The following is a 23476-nucleotide window of genomic DNA, read 5'->3' as shown; positions in this document are numbered from 1 at the left end:
CCTCACTTCTCTAAGAGGGGAAGAGGAAATGGAAGCTGAGGAATTAAAATCTGAAGAACAAAGGGAGACAAACTTCTTGGTAAGTAGTCCCATTAGTTTCTAAGAGGAAAAAAGCCATGTTTTTTCAGACTCAAAAGAGTCTTTTTCTTAATTTGTTACAGAGTTGTCCGGTAGCATGAACAAAGACTTGGAATTTGCTGATAAATACTATACTTTCCTTTGATGGCATCATTTTGGTCAGTGGGACACCAATCAAGAGAACTGTTCTGACTCCTGAACTGGGCAGAGAAGAATATCTGAACCACAAAGACCAGCGATTAGAAAAAATGATTGTCTCATTCCTGTACAAAACACACCAAAAAGACTGCACTTTGGGAAGAAACCTTGGTGACCTGTAGAGGTTTAAGCTGTGTTATTTGTGCAAGTTCTGAATGATAATATCAGGGTATATGAGAGACCCACCTGTAACCAACACCCACAGTTCGTAGTTATATAATTTCACTGACTGTCAAAGAATATACAGAGCTTTACTTATCACTAAACAATTCCTAGGAAGAATTCATTTAATTCCCCAAGAATACTGCAATGGCATGCACTGTCTCTTCTCCATTTTGGGTAGAAATGAATATTTTACGATTGTTCTGACTGAAATGAGGCTGTTTTGACTATTGTTCTGTCTCAAAGGAGATGGATTTGAGTGATTAAACATGCTTAATCATGCAGGCTCATATCTGAGGAGCCATTACAAGAGATATGGGCAACAGGAAATGACATCTCCTACAGCATCGCATCAACGCTTAGATGTTCATCTTACAGTTTTGCAGTGCGGTGTTGTAGCCCAGCACTGCCCCACCTTTCTAGCAAATACACATCTCCACAGCTCTGATCAAAATGTTAAAAAATCATCACCATCAAAACCAAATGTTGGGGAGTGGGGGGAAGTTTAAGTACAGCCTCACTTACACAATTAAAAGCAATCTGGCTATTTTGTTGAGAAAGGAAGGTTTAAATGTGAGCTGATTTGTACACAGATGAAGAATTACAAAATTGCTAGCACCAGAGAACCAGATTTTAACCCTTAAAATGTAGTTAAAACCTGGGGATTAGCAAATTACCAGGAATTTAATGAGGCCTCTAAGGGCACATCTACATTGCAATTAAGCAGCTGGGTCTGGCCCATGTCAGCTGACTCAAGCTTCCGGGGCTCAGGCTTTGGGGATGTTTAATTGTGGTGTAGACATTCAGGCTCAGGTTGGAGCAAGGGCTCTGGGACCTCTATTTTTAGCAGGGCAGCCCCTTCCATAAAAAAAAGTTGCAGTACTATAGAATCATATTTTTCTGGGAACCCCGGGCCTGGGGCAAATTGCCCCACTTGCCCTCCCCCGGACAGCCCTGATTTTAAGCCCCGCAATCTGAGCCCTGGGAGCCAAAGTCAACTGACCCAGGCCAGCCATGGCCCTGCCACAGGTCTTTTATTCCAGCATAGACATACCATAAGGGAAGACTGTGCTGCAGGCACCAAGTCTATGACTGCTCTCAGGATCTGGGTTGTGGCTCTGACCTGTAGCGAACCCTCCTCTGCCCCAATTTGGTGTCTAAATTACGCTTTTTCCTCTGCCAAAATAATGTCCCATTGCTACTGTGATCAGTAATTTAATCAGTATGAGCCCTAGTGTTGACCAGATTCCAGGATGCTGCCAGAGTTTTAAGTGCTGTGTTGACTAATCTTGCTCAGAGCAGATCTACCCAATGCAGTTCTTAAAATATCAGTGGCCACTAGCACTTTGTCTATACTTGGAAAGCCGCAGTTTTTATCAGCAATGGGAGCAAGAGTGAGAAAATTCCAGGGATAAACCTGGCCTCTGTGTAAGAGTTGCCTCTCTCTGCCACCAGGTCCTATTGTCTCAACCTCTTAAGCAGCAGGAGAAGCCATGAGCTGAGCACTTCCTGGCATGGAGGCCTATTGAGCAGGCTGACCACTAAGAACAGAGAAGTGCAGACACACAGTGGCTGGCCAGTCTAGGGTAAGGGAGTATCCTCAAATGACCAAAGCTGAAGCTAGGACAGAGCCAGGAAAGCAGGGAAGGCTTATCTTGCAGAGGAAAAGAGCGGGGCTAGAATGGTACATGAGGCACATATTGCAAACATGGGGCTGATAAGGGTTAAAGCCAGGATTATTATCCACATCGTTCTTGTTCCTGTTGATTGACGATAATAACATTAAAAGAAAAAGCATCAGACAACCACTCTTTTAGTCCATAAGATTCACTCCTTCGGAGGATGCGGTTTGGATCCCGGTGCTATGGGATGGTTTAGTGTTGTGCCCTTGGTGTCTACCCATCAGCCAGATTTCAATCATGAATAAAACTCCAACCAAGCGAGGGAAATAGTTCTAAGAGCACATGCAATGCCTGATGTGGGGGGGAAACACCATCTCTTCCTTTAACCACAGGAATGCCCGCATTTCGTTGGGTCTCGGCCCATTTGAGAGTTAGTGCATGAAATAAATGGCTATGCAACATATAGGGTTAGCAGAGCCAATTAATACTGTCTTCTGGAAATGAGTTTGGAGGTTATTTCAATTAAGCCAACTATACTAAAGAAATTGCTGTACACTGTATTTTTAGTATTTCTAAGAGGTTGTCCTTTTAGCCTTCCTTGGAGGGTAGTTAAAATTCAACGTAGCATTTACCTCCCATCTCAATTACTCCCTAATATCCATGTCACTCTTTTCCAGCCCAACTAAATGCAGCTGTTAAAATTACTTCCTTACTCCATCATACCACGTCAACTCCACAATTCAACTTCCCCACGGCCCACTACATCAATTTTTAGATTTTTGTCCTCACCTTCAAGGCCTTACACAACTCTATCCCCTCCCAAAATGTGCTAGACGCAGTCTCTGCCCCAATGAGCCCACTATCTAAAAGACAAAGAGTGCGGGGGCAGGGATTCAGCATACAAGGTACAAGCAAGAGAATGGACACATCTTGTTAGGTCCATGCTTTGTTTTGTTAGTAGATTAAAGTTTTCCCCCGCTGCCCCTCGAAGGAACTAATCATTCCTGAGCGAACACTCACCTACAAACCCAAAATACTTGAATTAGTTTTTCCAAAGTCACTGTTATTCTGGCTAATCTACTCAGAATATCCCGTCCTTCCCCAATGCAGCAAACCCTGTGTCCTTCCTGCCAAGAATCTTCTCTCTCCTTCTGCACAAGTTCCCCCTTCACTAGAGAGAGGAGAAATTCAGCAAAAGCTACTGGTGTCAGAGAGGTTCGTGGGATAGTGGAGGTTCTCCCTTCACATGCACACTCCCATGCTGCCTGACAACTGCTCAGGAGTCTGCAGGCTCAGTCTCTGGGCTCCCAGTGCCTAATTTTGTCCCTGAGAGAGACAGGCTCCTGTCCCCAATGTAGTCTTGGCGGGGTACTGGACTCTAGGTGCCCTAAGTTCTCCTTGCTGATGTCACTGCCAGTGTGTTCTTCTCTCTCCCTCTATCACGCTGCCTGCTCTAGTTGCCACAGGCTAAACTCCAGGCTCCTGACTCAGCTCCAACACACACCCTCACTCCCACTGATTTGTCTCTAGTTAGAGCAAGTTCCAGCCTTGTCCATTACTTACTTCCAATGCAGTTATTACCCGTTTTCCCACAATACACTGCAGCCCTACAGAACAGCTCACAGACGGTCTGAAATTCCTGACAACATTGGGTCTCCTGAGGCTGTAAGGGCACCTCTCACTGGCACTGCTGGTTTCATGTGCCCCCAACCTCTGACTCAAGTGGCAGAGCAACCCCCCTCTCCTTGCCCCCTCGTGCTGCGAGCAATGGCAGCTGCTAAAGATTCGCTCCTTCCAGGAAAATGTTGGTGATGAGGAGGAGGGTGTCTTGTTAAAAGACTGCTCCCTGGTACCCCCAGGAAGGAAAGGGAGGATGTGTGCAAGGGGGCGGGATAGGTTGCTTGGCCTGTGGGTCCACAGAGTAATTTCTCCACAAAGCTATGCAGAGTTCTATCAGGTGCCATTCCACTGGCATCACAGAAAAGATCTGCATTGCTAAGCAGAGTTAGGACTGCCGCCCTGCAAACACTAACCTTCCCATCCCAGTGCACAAGGCCTCTATTCTCTCTATAATGGAGCCACTTGTAAAGACTCAGTGCTTCCACAGGGCCCATGAAAACTGACATATATCAGTCAAATGGTGTGTCCACACCTCCCTTTCATTTGGTGTTTATATTTGCATAGAGAGTGTAGTAAATAATCTTTTAGTTAAGAGACTGGAGGGTTCGGGTCCTGCTCTACCACAAACTTCCTAGGTGACCTTGGGCATGCAGGACTTACTGTCTCTTTGTGCTTCGGCAACCTATCTGTAGAATGAGGGATAACAGTACTGCCCTTTGCAGGCCTGGCTTCTTCCTCAATGCTTAGCCAAAGGGTCAACCATACTGATCCTTCACCATTTAGTCCATTCCTGTACAGCCGCAAGAGCTTGATGGGCTGAGAGTCCAACATTGGGACAGACCAGATGTATCCACGTAATGGATGTAACCAGATGTATCCATGACTTTGGGCCACTTCTACCCCTAGGTTGGTGGAATTTTATCCTGGATGTTACAAGCCACCCGGAGAACAGCATTCCCTGGAACATCTTGTGGCATTCTTGTGACAAATCTGAAAAAGTACAATGCTGACTGCAGACAATGGCCCCAGTAGTCTGTTGATGGGAGCAACCTTAAACATCTGCAGTACAAATGAATTCATTCCATTTTATGCACAATATACAATGTTGGCATTTTGTGTGGAAAGCCTCCGGCTTTGCTCAGTCTGAGTGGCATAGTGTCCATGTTTCACAACTGTAGGCCTGGCTGGGCATAAGAAACTTGACATAAGTAAGACGTGATTTCTTACTGGGCATGATTGGGAAGGTGAATGGAAGGTTAAGTTGTAACAAGTAGCATTCTGGAGGATGTCTAGGCTATGTAAGATAAGCAGGAACATCCTACTGCTAGGGATAATAGAAAAAATAAACTTGGAATGTAAATATTAGGTTATGTATGAACAGCACATGGACAGAGCCGAACACCTACTGCACAGTGGTGTTGCAAGCTAAGTATAATAAAGATTGTGAGATGCTCAAATACTGTACTGCCGGAAACCTTTTAAGTATCTTAGATAGAATACAGATTTTTAGAAGTATGGGATTGGAGGACACAGAAATAAATTCTTATAATGTAATACCTTCCGCTGCCCATCTTCTCTCTCTGGGACTTTTAGTCCCCAATCCTGAAAGTTATTCAGTGCAAGCACAAGGCTCTGCTGGTGTAGTGTGACTTGTAGGATTAGGGCCTTAGTCTGTAAGATCTTTTGGGCAGGTATTGTCTTCGTCTTGTATGACACAGCAAATTGTCAGAGCTTACCAAATGAATAACAAAGCCCCCAGCTGTACATTCTCTCTCTTTATGTGTGAACGGATGAGCAGTTTTCTTTCACAACTGTTAAAAGGCCAAAGAGGCCTAATCACTCTCTTCATAGTCCTTCTCCAACGAATGCCTCCTCTGACTTATGAGGCGAGGCTGAGGGAACTGGGCTTATTTAGTCTGCAGAAGAGAAGCATGAGGGGGAATTGAGAGCAGCCTTCAACTACCTGAAGAGGGGTTCCAAAGAGGGTGGAGCTAGGCTGTTATCAGTGGTGGCAGATGACAGAACAAGGAGCAATGGTCTCAAGTTGCAGTGGAGGAGGTCTAGGTTGGATACTAGGAAAAACTATTTCACTGGGAGGGTGGTGAAGCTCTGGAATGTGTTACCTAGGGAGGTGATGGAATCTCCATCCCTACAGGTTTTTAAGGCCTGGCTTGACAAAGCCCTGGCTGGGATGATTTAGTTGGTGTTGGTCCTGCTTTGACCAGGGGCTTGGACTAGATGACCTCCTGAGGTCTCTTCCAACCCTAATCTTCTATGATTCTATGGGGCCTGCTGCATGTGGTTCCCTCTCTTGCATGGCGTCTAGTGTTTCTCCCTTCTCCAGACCGGAGTCTCCTTTGCCAGGTACCTTAAGCAGTAATCTGCACCTATGCAGGATAAATATAAAACACTAGAATGGTTATGTCTTACACTCACTTTGCAGGGGTGTGAATGACTACACAAGGAGCAAAGTGGAATATAATTCCCTCTGACTTCAAATCCCCCTTCACTTGCCGCTTACATCTGCTCTACATAGATTCAAAGATTCCAAGGCCAGATGGGCCTTTGTGATCATCTAGTCTGACCTCCATAGAACTTCCCCCAAAAAATTCCTAGAGCAGATCTTTTAGAAAAAAAACAGTCAATCTTGATTCAAAAATTGTCAGTGAGGGAGAATTCACCATGACCCTTGATAAATTGTCCCAGTGGTTAATTACACCTAGAAGAGTTATTCTTTATTTTACTATAAAAGGCAAGGCAAAGCAAGAAAATCCTGTGTACTGCCCTGTCACACTGTGACCTGCTATGCATCATATGCACTGTCTGTGCTTGTTGTTTTGTTTGTCTTCTTAGATGACAGTCCCATTGTAGGTAGAGCTAAGGTGTCCTTTTTATTCTACAGCACTGAAGACTTTGTCAGCGCGCCACATACACAATAATAAATAAATAATAATAATAATAAAAAAGGGAAAGGAAATAAGAGAATGGCATGATCTAATCACTCTCATTCATGTTTCCTATATGAATCATGTTCACTAACCTATTTTGCCAGAATTACTAAATTGTAAAACAAAACACAAATGAATCACAGAGAAACTGCAGCAAAAACTAGGAGTTAAATATCTCTCATTGTAATAGAAGTTGGTCACGCTTAAACTTTGCAGCTGACTTATATAACTGAGTACCATTACATTCTGTTGTACATCTTATTTATTCTGGTTATCGCCTCAAAGCTAAAACAGTCCATGAGAAAGTGAGCTGGACTCTGGTCCTTTGTGTGAGTAAAGAGAATTCCTTACTAAGTTCCAATCAGTTAGATCCGTACCACCCTACAGAAGGCCATGGGATACACAAAAAATAACAGAGGTGAAAATTTGGCCTGCAGAATCTTTATTATTGGGATGAAGTGTGAGAAGGAAATAATCCATCTTGACTCTGAGAGCTTAGGTTGAGTCTGCAGGGCTGGCACTTAGAAAATACATCATTTTGTTTGTAAACTGAGCACATTTGATCTGGAATCAATGTGACCCAACAAACATAGACATAAATGATGTCATCTGTATACACTTCAGTTTTCAGAGTAGCACCAGCTTTTAAGGGTGATCATGGTACGCAAGTCTCAAATGTCTTCCCTTTTGAGAGGCATTACTTGTTATAATATTAAAGTTATTTGTGTTTCACACAAATTAGCTGCCCCTTCACTTTTATTATTGAAAATTATTTGCATCAGAAATAAATCATCATCAAACTGAGGATCTAGAAAGAGATATTTGGATGAAAGGAGTGAATCCCACAGCAATCTTAATTTCCTGGAAGAATAATTTTTAATGCTCATTATTTTGAGTCTCTCTCCCACATTGCATCCTCCAGCTGGGCCTTGGTAGGTAGAAAGGTATGTTCTTGAGTTTTGCTAGGAGACTGTGACCTACATTATCACGGTGGTAATGAGTGGCAGGAAAATGCAAATTTATTCACTGAGCAAACATGAAATATCGCATTTATATCACATTACCCAATATTTTCTATTGTGCACAGTATTTGAAACATATGTTTGATTGTCAGGGTTTCTATCGGAAGGCTGTGCAGGTTAGAAGTGGAATCTGACTGACAATTCCACCACAGATGCATTAATTAATGTGGTGGCAGTTTGAAATGCTGGCAGGTGGCCAATTAGAGTTATGTCTGTTTGCTTTTAGTACAGGTGTGAAATGACTGACAATTGATTTCAGATAGTGGGGTACTACTTTCATCCTCCATGGTCCTTAAGTGATGGGAGGAACTAAAATAAAATAGACTCATAGACTTTAGGGTCAGAAGGGACCAATGTGATCATCTAGTCTGACCTCCTGCACAAAGCAGGCCACAGAACCCTACCCATCCACTTCTATAACAAACTCCTAACCTATGTCCGAGTTATTGAAGTCTTCAAATTGTGGTTTGAAGACCTCAAGCTGCAGAGAATCCACCAGCAAGTGACCCATGCCCCATGCTGCAGAGGAAGGTGAAAATATGCTTCATTATGAAATAAAAAGTATGTAAAATTAGGGTCAGCCTGGAAATTGCTGGGAACATCTAACATTTGGGGAGACCTTAACACTTCAGCTGGAAGGATGACTGATTATGGAGGTTCCTGAGAAAGAAAGTGAGCATGACAACTATGCACTACCATAGGTGTTTCCCATAAAATAGGCTGCAGGTGTGGTTTCACTAATGGCACTTGGCAAGGAGCTGGTGGAAGGATTTAATGGCTTAAAACTGGCCCTCGGCATGGTGAAGGGAGAAAAGAGCAATGAGCTGGCACCCAAATAAAATGTTTCAGAAACAGCCAGATTACCAGCCTAGTCACAATGTTTTCAAGTATCACTCAGAAACATTCAGCTCTGGGTATTTGGGTCATCCATCCTGCCCCTCCACTTCTCTTTAGTATCCTTCTCCCCTCACAGCTTCTGGGATCACCCAACATACTGCTGATGTCTGGTGAGTGGTTGCATGAAAACACTCCTTGCGTTCATATCCAGACCAGGGAACCCACTCTCCATTTCTATGGCTCTACAAAGAGTGCCAGTTTGCTCCTCCCTTCAGTTAATATCTTCGAGGAACTAACTGGTGGGTTTGCTCCCTCTTCAAAACCAGTTCAAATCAACCCAGTGGAGGGCAACAAAAATTATTAGGGGGCTGGAGCACATGACTTATGAGGAGAGGCTGAGGGAACTGGGATTGTTTAGTCTGCAGAAGAGAAGAAGTGGCGGGGGGGGATTTGATAGCTGCTTTCAACTACCTGAAAGGGGGTTCCAAAGAGGATGGATCTAGACTGTTCTCAGTGGTACCAGATGACAGAACAAGGAGTAATGGTCTCAAGTTGCAGTGGGGGAGGTTTAGGTTGGATATTAGGAAAAACTTTTTCATTAGGAAGGCGGTGAAGCACTGGAATGGGTTACCTAGGGAGGTGGTGGAATCTCCTTCCTTAGAGGTTTTTAAGGTCAGGCTTGACAAAGCCCTGGCTGGGATGATTTAGTTGGGAATTGGTCCTGCTTTGAGTAGGGGGTTGGACTAGATGACCCAGATATTCTATGATTCTATGATTCATTTGGGGATACTGAGACCCCCTGAATGAAGCCTCTGGACCCCTCAAAAGATCCCAGAGCCTGGAGGGAGTGGAGGGATGCAAGAAGAGTCCCAAGGAAGTGGTAACTGTAGAAATAGTACAATATTCAGATTCAGGGTCTGATTATCACCTGAATCTAAATGTCATCCAGCCCAAGTATTACACTCTTACATACACAGTAAAAATAAAAACAAAAACTCTCCCATTCAAGACAAGCATTTTTCTTAAGCTCCCTAATTTTCTTTACAGTAGCCATGATGGGAGAGAGGATAAAGGACCCCACATTATGATATATGAGGGTCACTCAGTTACAAAGATTTTAATTATTTGCAGGAAGTATATGAACATTCCAATTATCTCAATAACTAAGAGAGAGATGAATACAATATAAATATTGAATATGTCAGGGGAACATGAAATAAACTCTTTGTTTTCAAACAACCAGTACTAGTTTTTTCCTAGAAATAGCTTTGTACTTTTTTGACCTTGGGACAGAAAATAATAATAATAATAATAATTAATAATCTGCACATCTATGGCACCACCCACCCCAGAGTCTCAAAGTCCTTCATAAACATGAAGAAATTTAGTCTCACAAAACATGTGCAGTAGATCAATTTCTCTATCCCTATTTACAGGCTGTGAAACTAAGACACAGATATTGACATGTCCACTTGTCTATGGGAGAGCCATGAATAGAATGCATGGCCTATATTTACAAAAGTAGATAGTGATTTCAGGTGCTCAAAGTGAGACTTAAAGGGGCCTGATTTTCAGAGGAGGTGGGTGCTTGCTATTTTCTGAAAATAAGGCTCCTTTAAGGGATCTCAATTTGGGTACCCAGAAACAGAAGTGCCCAAAGTCACTAGTTGCTTTTGAATGTCTTGGCTCTCGTGATGCCTAGCTTCACAGGAACATCCTTCTTCCCTTGACCGTGCAAAACACACCCTTCAGAGCCTAATGCTTCACGGCCTTGAACCTTCTATAAACATTTTACAGCTGTGCAAGTATCACTCCAATGGTAGCACTGTACAGCCACTTTGAGCAACTGAAATGACTCTCAGGTGCAAGGCAGTGGAGAATTCGAGCTCTTTGTCTTGATTTTCTGAAACTTTTCTTCATTCACTTTGCCAGTGTACTTCTACCTAAAACCTTATAAGAACAAGTATGACTGCTGAAGATGTGAGCTTTGTGATGTGTAGATATTGTGCCTTAAACAAAGGTAAAACTAATGAATTCACATTCAACCTTTTCAGCCCTATGATAGAAAAAGATTTTCAGTCACTTTAGCCTGAGCTACATTTGCTCTCAGGATCACCAAAAGAAAAGAACAACACATTCATCTTTATCCTCCTTGTGTCATAGTATCACTCAGATAATCTATAGTGAGTTACAAAGTGAAATTAAATACCTTAAAATGCCATCTATCTGATCCCCAATTAAAACATAATCTTTTTTAAGGCTGTCAATAGCTGCTGACCAGAATCAATAGAGGGGAAGATCATGATTGACACTTCCCCAGTGATCCTTAGTCAGACAGAAAATAAATTGCTGTTGTCAGGTCAGTAGGAATAAGGAAACACTGGACCTCAGGCTTAACCTCGTGGCAGGCAAGCAGAATTTGAGATAGTTTGTGATTATTCTGTTTTTTAACCGATTGGGTAGTGGAGGGGAGCAAACAGATACATCGGAAGGTTTTTAAAAAGTAATTCTTAAGTTCTAAAATCAAGGATCTTTAGAAAAGTATTTGCAAAAGTAGTTTTTCTTTGATCTTCCTATATACTGAAGTTATTGAGTCAAATACAACCAGTCTCTTAAGAGTGCAAGATTTAGTTCCTTTTCATTTGCATTTAAGAAATATAAGCTTACACTTGTTTAAGTACATCCTGGATATTCCTCGCTTTCGCTACAGGAGTTTTAACTATCTAAATCTAGTGTTTGACATCCATGACATGTGAGTGAGCCTTACTACTGTATGTAAGCTTAGGGTAATAGGACTAAACTTCTCCTATGCCTCCTGACCTACATTTTGATCTCTTTTATTTCTAGGCCAGCTTGGAAAGTTCAGGATGAAACAGTTTTCTGGTGTGCAGAGGGCATAATAGCCTTTTCTCTTACAAGCTGTTCTTTTTCTCCAACTTTCCACAGTAAAGATTTTTGCACCAGTGCTCCAACCTGCCTCTGAAGTCAGAGAAGTCAGCACAATACATTTGTTGTACTACGTAAAACCACCCTAGCTCTAGGTCAAAAGGGAATTTCTTCCATTACAGACCATGGTCAGGGGTGAGATTGTTCCCAGACCCCTAGGTCTGCATAACAGTTCCCCTCCATGTGTGGAATTTCCCCTCCCTGCTTCCTTCAAACATCATAGAATGTGATCTGGAGGCCCAGGATCCAGTGGTTAGGACACTAGATTAGAACTTGGAAAACCTGTATTCAAGATCCTGCTCTGCTATAGGCTTCCTGTGTAACATCGGGCAAGTCGCATAGCCTTTCTATGCTTGAGTTTCTCATCTGTAAAATGGGAATAATGGTTCTTATATACCTCACCTGAGTGTTGTGAGGAGGAACACATTAAGATGGTGAGGTGTTCAGATACCATGATAATGTGGGTCAGGTAAGTATTTAAGATAGATAGGGTCTGCAAGATGGTGGGATGAAAGGGAGGAACTGGCTGTGTCAGAGGGAGGACTGGGTGAGCCAAGTACAGGAGGTGAGTTAGGGGAAAGGCTTGGAGAACACGTAATTCTCCCCACTACAGACTCCCAGGAGGAGAGAACACCTGGCACAGCTATGGCCAGAAGGAGTCCCTGGCTGTGCAGCTCCATTGGAATCATGCTGCCAGGTATGGTGAGCACTTGATGTCTACCAGGGGAACCAGATCAAATGCAAAGGCTCCTGGGAATCCTCAGGGTACCTTTTCCATGGAGGAACAAACTCTGCCTTCTCTGCACTGGGAAGATGTGAAGGAAATCCCTCCTGAATACCAATAAAATGTGAGAGATAGAAGTGAATAAACTATTTGCAACAAAAATGCAAAATCCATTTTTGACATAGTTTTCTCACATTAAAGTCAAGGCAATGCTGACTGGAAGGAAGAAAAAGAAAGATAAAACTATCATTATTTATATGTCTGCAGTGTAGTGGTAGTTTTTGATAGTTGTTTTGGATTTCTTGCATGATTTCTGGGTAACTTTCCACTAAACTCCAATTTTTGTTCTGTGACTGCACAGGTGTTAACAGGCCACTCTACCTTAGAGTATTTGCTAACTACTTATACTAAACACTCTGTTCCACATCACATTTTGCTGTGATGCTGGAGCTTTCCCAGACCCGAAGAAGAGCTCTGTGTGGCTCAAAAGCTTGTCTCTCTCACCAACAGCAGTTGGTCCAATAACAGATATTACCCCACCCACCTTGTCTCTCTAATTTTTATGCTCCTTTTATAATTCTGGCCACTGCTCAGGTAACCACAGTGAAAGGTGTCATATAAGAATCTAGATAATTTAGTTACATGGTGAAAGTTTATTTATTTTTTATTGTAAACCTAAAAGTGTCCTATTTTCATGATACAATTTGTTACAATTTGCAAAGGATTGACGCAAAAAAAGGGTCCCTTTGCAAGTAAAATGAACCATTTTGGAGTGGAGAAGGCTTTGTTCAGTTAATCTGTGAAAATGCTAGATTATGATTGCTTTTCAAACAAAAATAGCCACATTTCCCCCAACGTTGCAGAAATTGAGGCATGCAAAAATCTCTTGCAACAAACTGGTGAAAATGCCACTGTGAAATTTCTGTATGGGTCTAGACTGATTCATGAGTACCGCTTGGCATAAGCATTCAGGAAGGAAAAATTGGTAGCACAAGGCTAGTCAATGAACTATTCTGCTGGGTCATTACAGGGCCAGACACAAGGTTTTCTGTAAAACGTCTACACTGCCTCAGCACTTTGCAGAGCTTCTCTCTATTCATCCCCTGAGCAAAGAATATGGCTGAAACTTCACATCACCTAGGCTAAGCAACACTATTTATAAATCACATGTAAACAATGTAGTTAACCTGAAGTTAAGATTGCCAGCACTCATCTAGCAGTACATGTAACATTACCACTGCTGCCAGCCCCCGTCTAAAATCTGAAAGGGGAAAAAGGAAAAATCTTTAACCATTTATTGCTAACAAACTTAAATTTAATTATTTTCTGAATTTCCTGCTGCTCTGTTTGCCAAGCATTGTATTCAAAGCAAGCCACCACCCCCTGAGAATAAGGCCCTTTGGAACAGTTTCCAAAATCCTCAGTCTACATCAGGAAACTGCACAGAATCCAGACAATCCGTGAAATCAAAATGAACCTATGCAAGGTTCGATGAGAACGGACTTCAGATACTGTGCATTACTGACTTTACGAAGCAGAGCTTTTTCTATTTTAGTGGTAAACAGAGAAAAAACAGTGATAGGCAAAGCAATAAAAGACAAAGATGAATTAAAATCATTCTTATAATTACATTAGCAGGACACTCACCTTAAGAATGACATTCTCAAACACATCTCTGAATCCTCTATGATACCTCATTACACATAATCGAGAGCTGCCTATCCCAGAAAGAAAACAAGAACTTCCACCAAAATTTAGGATCCTAAATCAGTAATTAGTTACTTTAATAGAAGTGGCGTGATTTTCGGAGGTGCTGAGCAACCACAATTCCCCTAGAAAGCAATGGGATTTGGGTGCCTAAAAAGGGTTTCAGGAATCTGAATTTAGTCATCCAGGTTTCAAACCATTCATGTTTGTGTGAAGGCACGAATTGCACAGGTTTGGAACAGAGACAACCTAGTGACGGTTTGCTTCAAGCATGCATTTTAACAGATTATCAATTATAAAAATCAAAGATCATAAGAAAGGCCATTCTGAGTCAGATCAGTGGTCCATCTAGCCCAGTATCCTGTCTTCCAACAGTGGCCAATGCCAGGTGCTTCAATGGGAATAAACAGAACATGCAGTCATCAAGTGATCCATCCCCTGTTGTCCATGCCAAGCTTCTGGCAGTCAGAGGCTAGGAATACCCAAAGCATAGGGTTACATCCATGACCAGCTTGTCTAAAAACCATTGATGGACCTATCCTCCATGAACTTATCTAATTATTTTTTGAACCATGTTATAGTTTTGGTCTTCAGAACATTCACTGGCAACAAATTCCACAGGTTGACTGTGTACTGTACGAAGTAGTACTTCCTTTGGGTTGCTTTAAACCTGATGCCTATTAATTTCATTCTGTGACCCCTGGTTCTTGTGTTAAGTAAAGGGGCAAATAACACTTCCTTATTCACTTTCTTCACACCCTTCATGATTTTATGAATCTCATATCCTTCCTTAGTTGTCTCTTTTCTAAGCTGAACACACCTAGTCTTTTTAATCTCTCCTCATACAGAAGTTGTTCCTTACCTTAGTTATTTTTGTTGCTCTTCTCTGTACCTTTTCCAATTCTAATATATCTTTTTTGAGATGGGGTGACCAGAACTGCATGCAGTATTCAAGGTGTGGGCATAATACGGATTTATATGGTGGCATTATGATATTCACTGTCATATTATCAACCCCATTCCTAAAGGTTGCTAAACTTCTGTTAGCTTATTAGACTGCTGCTGCACATTTAGCAGATGTTTTTAGAGAACTATCCACAATGATTCCAAGATCTCTTTCTTGAGTGGTAACAGCTAATGTAGATCCCATCATTGTATAGTTGGAATTATGTTTTCCAGTGTACATTATTTTGCATTTATCAACATTGAATTTCATCTGCCATTTTGTTGCCCGGGCACCCAGTTTTGTGAGGTCCCTTCATAACTCTTCACAGTCTGCTTTGGACTTAACTATCTTGAGTAATTTTTATCATCGGCAAATTCACTCCCTTTCTCCAGATCATTTCTGAATATGTTGAACAACACTGGTCCCAGTACAGATCCCGGGGAGACACCTTTATTTAACTCTCTCCATTCTGAAAACTGACCATATTTTCTTTCTCTTTGTTTCCTTCTTTTAGCCAATAACTGATCCATGAGAGGACCTTCTCTCTTATCCCATGACTGCTTATTTTGCTTAAAAGCCTTTGTTCACTGACCTTGTCAAAGGCTTTCTGAAAGTTCAAGTACACTATATCCACTGGATCACCCTTGTTCACATGTTTGTTGACCCCCTTAAGAATCCTAATAGATTGGTGAGGTATGATTTCCCTTTACAAAGCTGCGTTGACTCTTGTCCAACAAATCGTGCTCCTCTATGTGTCTGATAATTCTGTTCTTTACTATAGTTTCCAGCAATTTGCCCGGTACTGAAGTTAGACTTACTGGCCTGTAATTGATAGTATCAACTTTGGAGCCTTTTAAAAAACAAATTGGTCTCACATTAGCTATCCTCCACTCATCTGGTACATACCACAATTAGTAGTTCTACAATTTCATATTTGAGTTCCTTTAGAACTCTTGGGTGAACACTATCTGGTCCTAGTGACTTCTTACTGTTTAATTTACCAATTTGTTCCAAACCCTCCTCTATTAAATCTCAGTCTGGGACAGTTCCTCAGATTTGTCACCTACAAAGAACAGCTCAAGTGTGGGAATCTCCCTCGCATCCTCTACAGTGAAGGCTAATGCAAAGAATTCATTTAGCTTATCTGCAGCGACCTTATCTTCCCTGAGTGCTACTTTAGCCCCTGAACTGACCAATGGCTCCACTGATTGTTTGGCTTCCAGCTTCCGCTGTACTTAAAATAATTTTACTGTGAGTTTGAGTCTTTGGCTAGGTGCTCTTCAAATTCCTTTTTGGCCTGCCTAATTATACTTGAAAAAAAGAACAGGAGTACTTGTGGCACCTTAGAGACTAACAAATTTATTTCAGCATAAGCTTTCATGGGCTACAGCTCACTTCTTCGGATGCACAGCTGTAGCCCACGAAAACTTATGCTGAAATAAATGTGTTAGTCTCTAAGGTGCCACAAGTACTCCTGTTCTTTTTGCGGATACAGACTAACACGGCTGCAACTCTGAAACCTGTCATTATACTTGGTTTGCCAAAGTTTTATGCTCCTTTGAAAGAAAATATAAACCAGCTGTAAAGAACTGAAATCCATTTTCCCCCTTAATCATCTAATTCCATACACCTATATTGAGACTTTGCATTATACCTTAGTGGGGCATTGTCAAGGCACAACACTAGAATGCTGGTATTGTGCTACATCAAGAGTTAAGTAAGTTCATTCCACCTCTGCTATTTTGTGTTTTAAAGCAGTCCTTACTCTAGGCAGCGTCTTTCTGTTATTATTACTTCTTGAATGATAAGAGCTGGGATTGACCTTCAAAAAAGATTTAAATGGCTTTATCTGAAAAATAGTCTGTGAACATCTATAAACTAATGTGCTGCCTTTACAACTCCTTTCTGAGGTGTGAATGCAGCACATCAAGGTCAGCAAGGAACTTACAATAATGGATTTCAAAGTAAAAATCTAATGCAAATCTAAGTATTTGCTTATAAACTCTTTGACGTCTCAACAGATTAAGTTTAGAAGTATTTTCATAGATACTATCTACATAATCTAATAGAGATGATTTCAGGAACTGAGTCAATGTTTCCAGTAGATGTTTAGACTAGCAAACCCCATTTTCAATAATATTAATAAGGAACACATTTTTGTTTAATTTTTTTTAAAGTTTCTAGTACAACACTGAGGGGTTATAAATGAAATTTGGAGTCTGTGGAATCATTTTCACCTCAACACAAAAAAGTGGCAGATGCACAGGATAAAGGAGTTCTATCTCTGTTAAGTTTATATAACATAATTGACTTTGTTAAAGGACATTTAGGTGTTGTTTGATTTACATCTAGTGTCGGCTTAATGCATCAACCTCATAAGGTTCCACTTGTTTAAATATTTCATTTTAAAAGGTGCAGTAAGCTCATAACTTTATCAGCATCCACCCTTCCAGGACTGAAATGGATTCTCCAGCTTAATCTATTACACCCATGACTAGAAGTAAATAAAGTTTTCGCCCTTTTCCTTGACAGGGGAACTGAGGCTGTCATATTACTTATTAACATCAAAGTTATACATGGTGCTGGTAAAATTTTTAGTGCGTCTTTTATTTCAATCTTGTGAAATAAGACTTATAAATGTAGCTATGAAGAAAGCCAATGGCACTTATTTAAACTATTCTTTGCTGAAATTTGACATCAGCATTTTGCATTTACAGGGGAAAATGTGTTTTGTTCTTTTTCCAGGTCTAGTTTGCATTATGTTTATTTGTTAATATGTTATTAGAACAATCTTTTTAAAATTAGTCACTCTTACAGAGGATGCAGTGTGTGTTTGTAGGCCTTGCCTACACTGGAAAAGTTTTTCCAGTAGAATTATACCAACAAAATCTCTTAGCGTAGACAGTTATATTGTCATAAAAGTGCTTTCAGCAGTATAGCTTATACCAGTACTCCAAGTGAAATAAGGACATTTTTGCCAGTATAATTGCATCCACACTACAGCTTTTGCTGGCATAGCAGTGTTGTTAAAAAGCATGAACCCTAACCAATATAGCTATGATACCAAAAGTTTCTAGTGTAGACCTGCCCATACTTTCATGTTTTCCATTCAAACATTAAGGTGAGCTACTCCTTTTGTCTCCATGCCATCATTCAAGACTATTTATGAATATAAATCAATCATATGAATACTTAGCACTTACATAGCACTTTACAACCTTAGATCTCACAGCACTGTAACAAAAGGTGAGTTTTTCCACACAAGCGGAAATTGAGGGGCAGAGATGTTAATTGGTTTGCCCCAACTATTGCAATGAATCAAGGGAACAGAACGGAGCAACTCTCAGTCCCTGAATTCTGAGTGGATAGCATTTTACACTCAGTTTTCACTGATGCAAATAACTACCCAAGGTACAGGACAGTGGAGACCAGGCCCCCAATCTGCTTAGAGAAGGCAGCAGACTAAGCAAGGCACTAGAAGAAAGGAACTGGCCCTAACAGGCACAGCAGGGATGCTGTCTCTCCTTCTGTGGCCTCAACCAAATCCCTGAACTCCCTGCCTTCCTTTCCTCATCTGTGAAATGGAGCTAACGCCTTCCTACCTTACAGTGATATTGTGAGACCATAGCGGTCTCTCTGGTTTTATAATTAGGGCCCTACCAAATTCACAGTCCATTTTGGTCAACTTCATAGTCATAGGGTTTTTAAGATGATAAATTTCATTATTTCAGCTATTTAAATCTGAAATTCCACAGTGTTGTAATTGAAGGGGTCCTGACCCAAAAAGGAGTTGAGGTGAGGGTGTCACAAGGTTATTGTAGGGGGATTGCAGTATTGCTACCCTTACTTCTGCGCTGGCGGTGGCTCTGTGTTCAGAGCTGGGCAGCTGGAGAGTGGGAGCTGCTGGCCAGGAGCCCAGCTCTGAAGGCAGAGTCGCCACTAGCAGCAGCACGGGAGTCAGGATGACCTGGTATGGTATCACTGCCCTTACTTCTGCGCTGCTCTTGGCGAGGCACCGCCTTCAGAGTTGGGTGCCTGGTCACCAGCCGCTGCTCTCTGGCCTCCCAGCTGTGAAGGCAGTGCAGAAGTAAGAGTGGCAATACTGCAGCCCCATTAAAAACCTTGCAACCCCCCTGCAACTTCCTAATCTTCTATGATTCTATGAAAGTAGCAACACTACACCAGTGTCCAGAAAAGAGACTTGTACTTAAGTAGGGAAGAGGATTTAAACCACTTAGCAGTGATTTCTTCCATTGTCCTACAGTGCTTATTTTTCTTTATTAAACTGATCTTCCTGAGCTATCCAAAAGAAAACCTGTGTGCACTAGTTTTACTTTTGGGGTATGATGAAAGTGAGCACTAGCCTTGTAATCATTACATGCATTTTGGCTAGAGTTTTGCCTTCTTTGAAATTCATCCCTTTTCTGTTGTCTCAGAGGGTCAAATATTACCTCTAGTAGTAGGGAAGGTTTACCACCCCTTTAAAATCTCACACCTGCTTTATCCCATTAATCACCCTCATGCAGGCAGTGTTTTTCCTCCAGGACCACGTGGCTTTGTCTAGACTGGGATTTAAGGGTGAATTTTAACATGGTGGTGGCAGACCCGCTGACAACAATTCTAGGCCCCAGGGCAGAACACTCAATGGGCCCCAAAACTCACTTCTAGCCCCTAGCACTGAGAAGGCTGGAACCACCCTCTAACTCACACATTCCAAACGTCTATGTAGATGAGGCAGCGTATATTTTAACACATGCTAAGCTGATCATGTTGAAGAGTATGGTATATCGACACTGCAGTCATGGGATGTGATTACGGCTCTTGTAGACATACCTCAGCTAGCTTTAATTTAGCTAGCTCAGGTACTGGAGCAGTGAAGCTGAGGCAGCATGGGCTTCAGCACAGGCTACCCATGCTAGTAATTACCCAGAGTTCCAGGTGGGCTTGTTCAGTCTCCGCTGAATCCCAGGTTGCCGCACCTTTGCTGCTCTGGTACCTGGGTAGCTTGGGTATGTCTACACGAGTGGCAGTCCAGAGTTTAATTTGTGCCAGGACTTAGCCCTGGCACCTAGGCTTGGCAGTTCATAGCCCCGGCACTTCTAGGCTTGCTATATCAGTTCTGAGTGTAAAAAAATTGCTTGATTCCCAGCACCTCTTTCACTACAAATTAAGTACTGCTGCAATCACACCCCAGGACTGCAGTGTAGACATACCCGATTTCTCAACAAGGCTAGCTTAGCATTTGTTACATTATACACTATCCTGTTTCCACTGTGGTTGGTATCCTGCCCCCATTGAAGACAATGAAAGTTTTGCTAGTGCATTTAATATGTGTTCATTTATTAGAACATGTTAGCTAACACATTCTACCCACACACCTTTAAACCCCCGTCTAGACGAAGCCAGTGAGTCAACTCTGCAATGCACTTAAGTTCCTGGGACCAGAATCTCCAAAATTATTGACAAACTGATTATTCAAAAGAACATGAAAAGCTGTAGCACTGGCTGTGAGATGACTATGGGGGATCCTTTTCCTATTTCTGTATGTTTTGAATTGAGATGATGGAGAATCAGCTCCCAGTGACCTTGACATCTTAAAAGCAGCAAAGAATCCTGTGGCACCTTATAGACTAACACGGCTACCCCTCTGATACTTGACAACTTAAGAGACACAGAATTTTGGAAGAAAATACGTTGTTTTAAAGTATCCATGTGATTAATAAGCTTTATATAAATGATTAATAAGCCATCAAAGGCTTTAATATCATTTTAACATGTGTTTTGTTTACTCTCTATTTGCCATCTAAAAATGTTTATGCAATATTATGAGGCAATGCATATTTATCAAAGACTGCAGGTTAATGGGGGATGATCAGGAAACCAGAGGAAAAAGCCTGACTGGCCTATTAAGTAGAATAAAAACAATCTGGAGACAGTGTGCATGGCAACTACTCTCCATGTCTGACAAATTCTAAAATACCATCTTACATCTATGCAGCACCTTCAGTCCCAAAGGATCTCAAATAATTTACAAGCTATATGGAAATTTTTTCACATACCACCAAAATGCAGCCACTTCTAAAGTAGAACACAGCAGCATTTTGGCAGCACACAACAACCCTGCACAATAGTTTAGGCTGCAAATTGAACAGAAACACCACATCAAACTGAAAGTACAGGAAGAATTTTAAGAAGCAGAGCATCATTACCCAATTGGGATTTAACCCAGACCCTGGGTTTAATATCACTACCTTGCAACAGCAACAACAGCAGCAAAAGGTAATAATACTATGATCTCTTTAATAAACCACAAGTGGGCAGGACTAAAGTTTAGGGGACTTGACGAAAGATTTCAAATGTGGACTCAAATACTTCTGCTCTATTGACTTTCACATCTTCCTCCCTCCCTTGAACTCCAGGATTTTGTATTTTATTCAGTCCTCCTTCCCCAAACTCCACCTTTTTCTTCTCACCAGTTTCCATTTCTTATTTATCCTAACACTTCTTTTTCTGAGGAGGAGGTAGCACTTGAGATGCGACTTTTAGGTCCAGATTTGAGCCCCACCAAACTTCAGTGAGTTTCAGTTCCAGAGTTTGGGTTCAGAGCTACTTTCTGGTTTGGATTCTATAGTTCCTCTGAAACACCTTCCCTTCTTCTCCCCACCAGAGGTTTGACAGTGTACAAATCAAGGCTTTTAGTTTGGAAAATAATAGAATTAAGTCATCTTTGAAATTCTCATACAGCATAAGAGTCAGTAGATCTGAGGGAAAACCCTCAGCTGGTGTAAACAATCATAGCTCCATTGACATTGACATCATGAGTTGAAGATCTGTCTATTTGCAGCTCTGCCACTCATTCACTGTGTGAAGTTGGGCAAGTCACTCTATCTGTCAAACACAATTAATATCTTCTTTGTACCAAAAAAAAAAAAGTGAATACTAGAGCCTTAACAAAATAAATGCAGTGACTCATATTGGTATTTCAGGAGCTTCCACTGTTATTTTAGGAATATGCTGTCTGATTAATAAGTAAACACCTAATGTTCACGGAGACACTGGCATGAAACAACACTTTATTCTCTATGTATGTAGAAAAACGTTACTCACTCTCTTCTCCTTGTCCTATCTCTCAAAGATGTTGCTAGAGCAAATACAAATTGTCCTCATTCCATTCTCTATATTCCTCCTAAAAAGAACTCCAGATGGATATTATTAGAATTATTATATGCCACTCTGAAAGAACACATCTCTCTCTCTCTCTCTCTTTTCCATTTTATAGCTTTTTATTTCCAACACACAGTATAAGCAAGTGCTATACTAAAAATCTGAGACTGTATCATGTGCACGGTTATTCTTGGCATGCGCTGTGGAATGTTTGGTTGGACACAGTCATCTGCTTTAAACCTAGAATTCAGACACAGCATACGTTGTTGGGATGGAATTCTTAGATAATAAAGCCACACTGCAGCTGGAATCTTCCATTGATCGTGGTAGTTTGCGTAGGTTGGATAACTGGACCTAAGGGGCTGATCCTACAAATGCTTACTGTTATGCTGAGAGGTACAGGTGACTGTATAGGTCTTAAAGAGGTTTCTAACCAGGTGTGAAGGAATGCTTCAATTAACATAACTGTCAGGCTAAATTAATCACCAGTCCCCCATCTAAGACGAAAGGGGTTGGGAAACCACCTAAGAGTTTTTGATTGAGTGGGCAGAAGGGTTTTGCTGAGGACTGTTGGGGTAAGTGTGTGTGGAGTAGGAGCAGGGGATAGAATAGCTAAGCAGTGGCCTATAAACACAATCTGACCCTGGAGAGGCCTAGAGGAAGTTCTGGGTTTGGTGTTGGCTACAGAGGCATGGGGCTATAAGCAAAGAAGAGAACCCCTGGTTCCTCTTGTGTTCGGTGAAGGAGGACTTTGTACATTTCTTGTAAATAAACAAGTTTGCATCAAAGAAACTACCAGGCTCCATCAATTTCTTCTCACAACTGGAACCTCCGCAGGGCCTCAACATTTTACTAGCTGCTCAGGTCTAGAAGGGATGTGGGCAGTTCCTCTGAAGTCAATGATTACAACAGTTAATAGGTCTTCCTTGAAGACTGTACAGTCCACCCTTAAAAAAAAGATATTTCAAAAAGGTTGACCAGCACTTCCAGATTCCCAAGAAAGGTGGTCATATTTCTATATATTATTTCTGCTGCTAGCATAAATGAAATGCTACTTTCCATAATACTGCAACTCATAATGCTAGTTGGGGATGGGTTCCTCTTTCCTCTTCAGGAAAACCTTGGCTCGTAAGCTGTCTTAGCGAATTACAGAGCACATATGTCCACCAAGATACCTTTTTGTTGTTTGTCTCCTTCTTAAACTCCAGGTACAATACAACCAAATAGAAGCGGTTTTGAAGAGTGCCTTTCTGCTCCCTGCCTTTTATACTGCCAGCCTTCCATCCTGGGTTCTCCAGCTGGTGAGCTAATACCTCATTAACTCAGGCTATCTCCAGGTATCAGTACTCCCTTCTACCTTAAGCACACCCAGTGTCCTGGGTGATGGCTTCCATAGAGCTCAGCTGGAAGTTGTTAATAGCTCCCTGTCACATACCTCCTCTCTTTAAGTGTCCCAACTCAGCTAAGGGCCCCTCTTTTTCACTGGGGCTGTTTTCTCCCTG

The sequence above is a fragment of the Gopherus flavomarginatus genome, chromosome 5 (assembly GCF_025201925.1).
Source record: "Gopherus flavomarginatus isolate rGopFla2 chromosome 5, rGopFla2.mat.asm, whole genome shotgun sequence".
Classification (NCBI taxonomy): Eukaryota; Metazoa; Chordata; order Testudines; family Testudinidae; genus Gopherus; species Gopherus flavomarginatus.
This window is presented reverse-complemented; position numbering follows the sequence as displayed.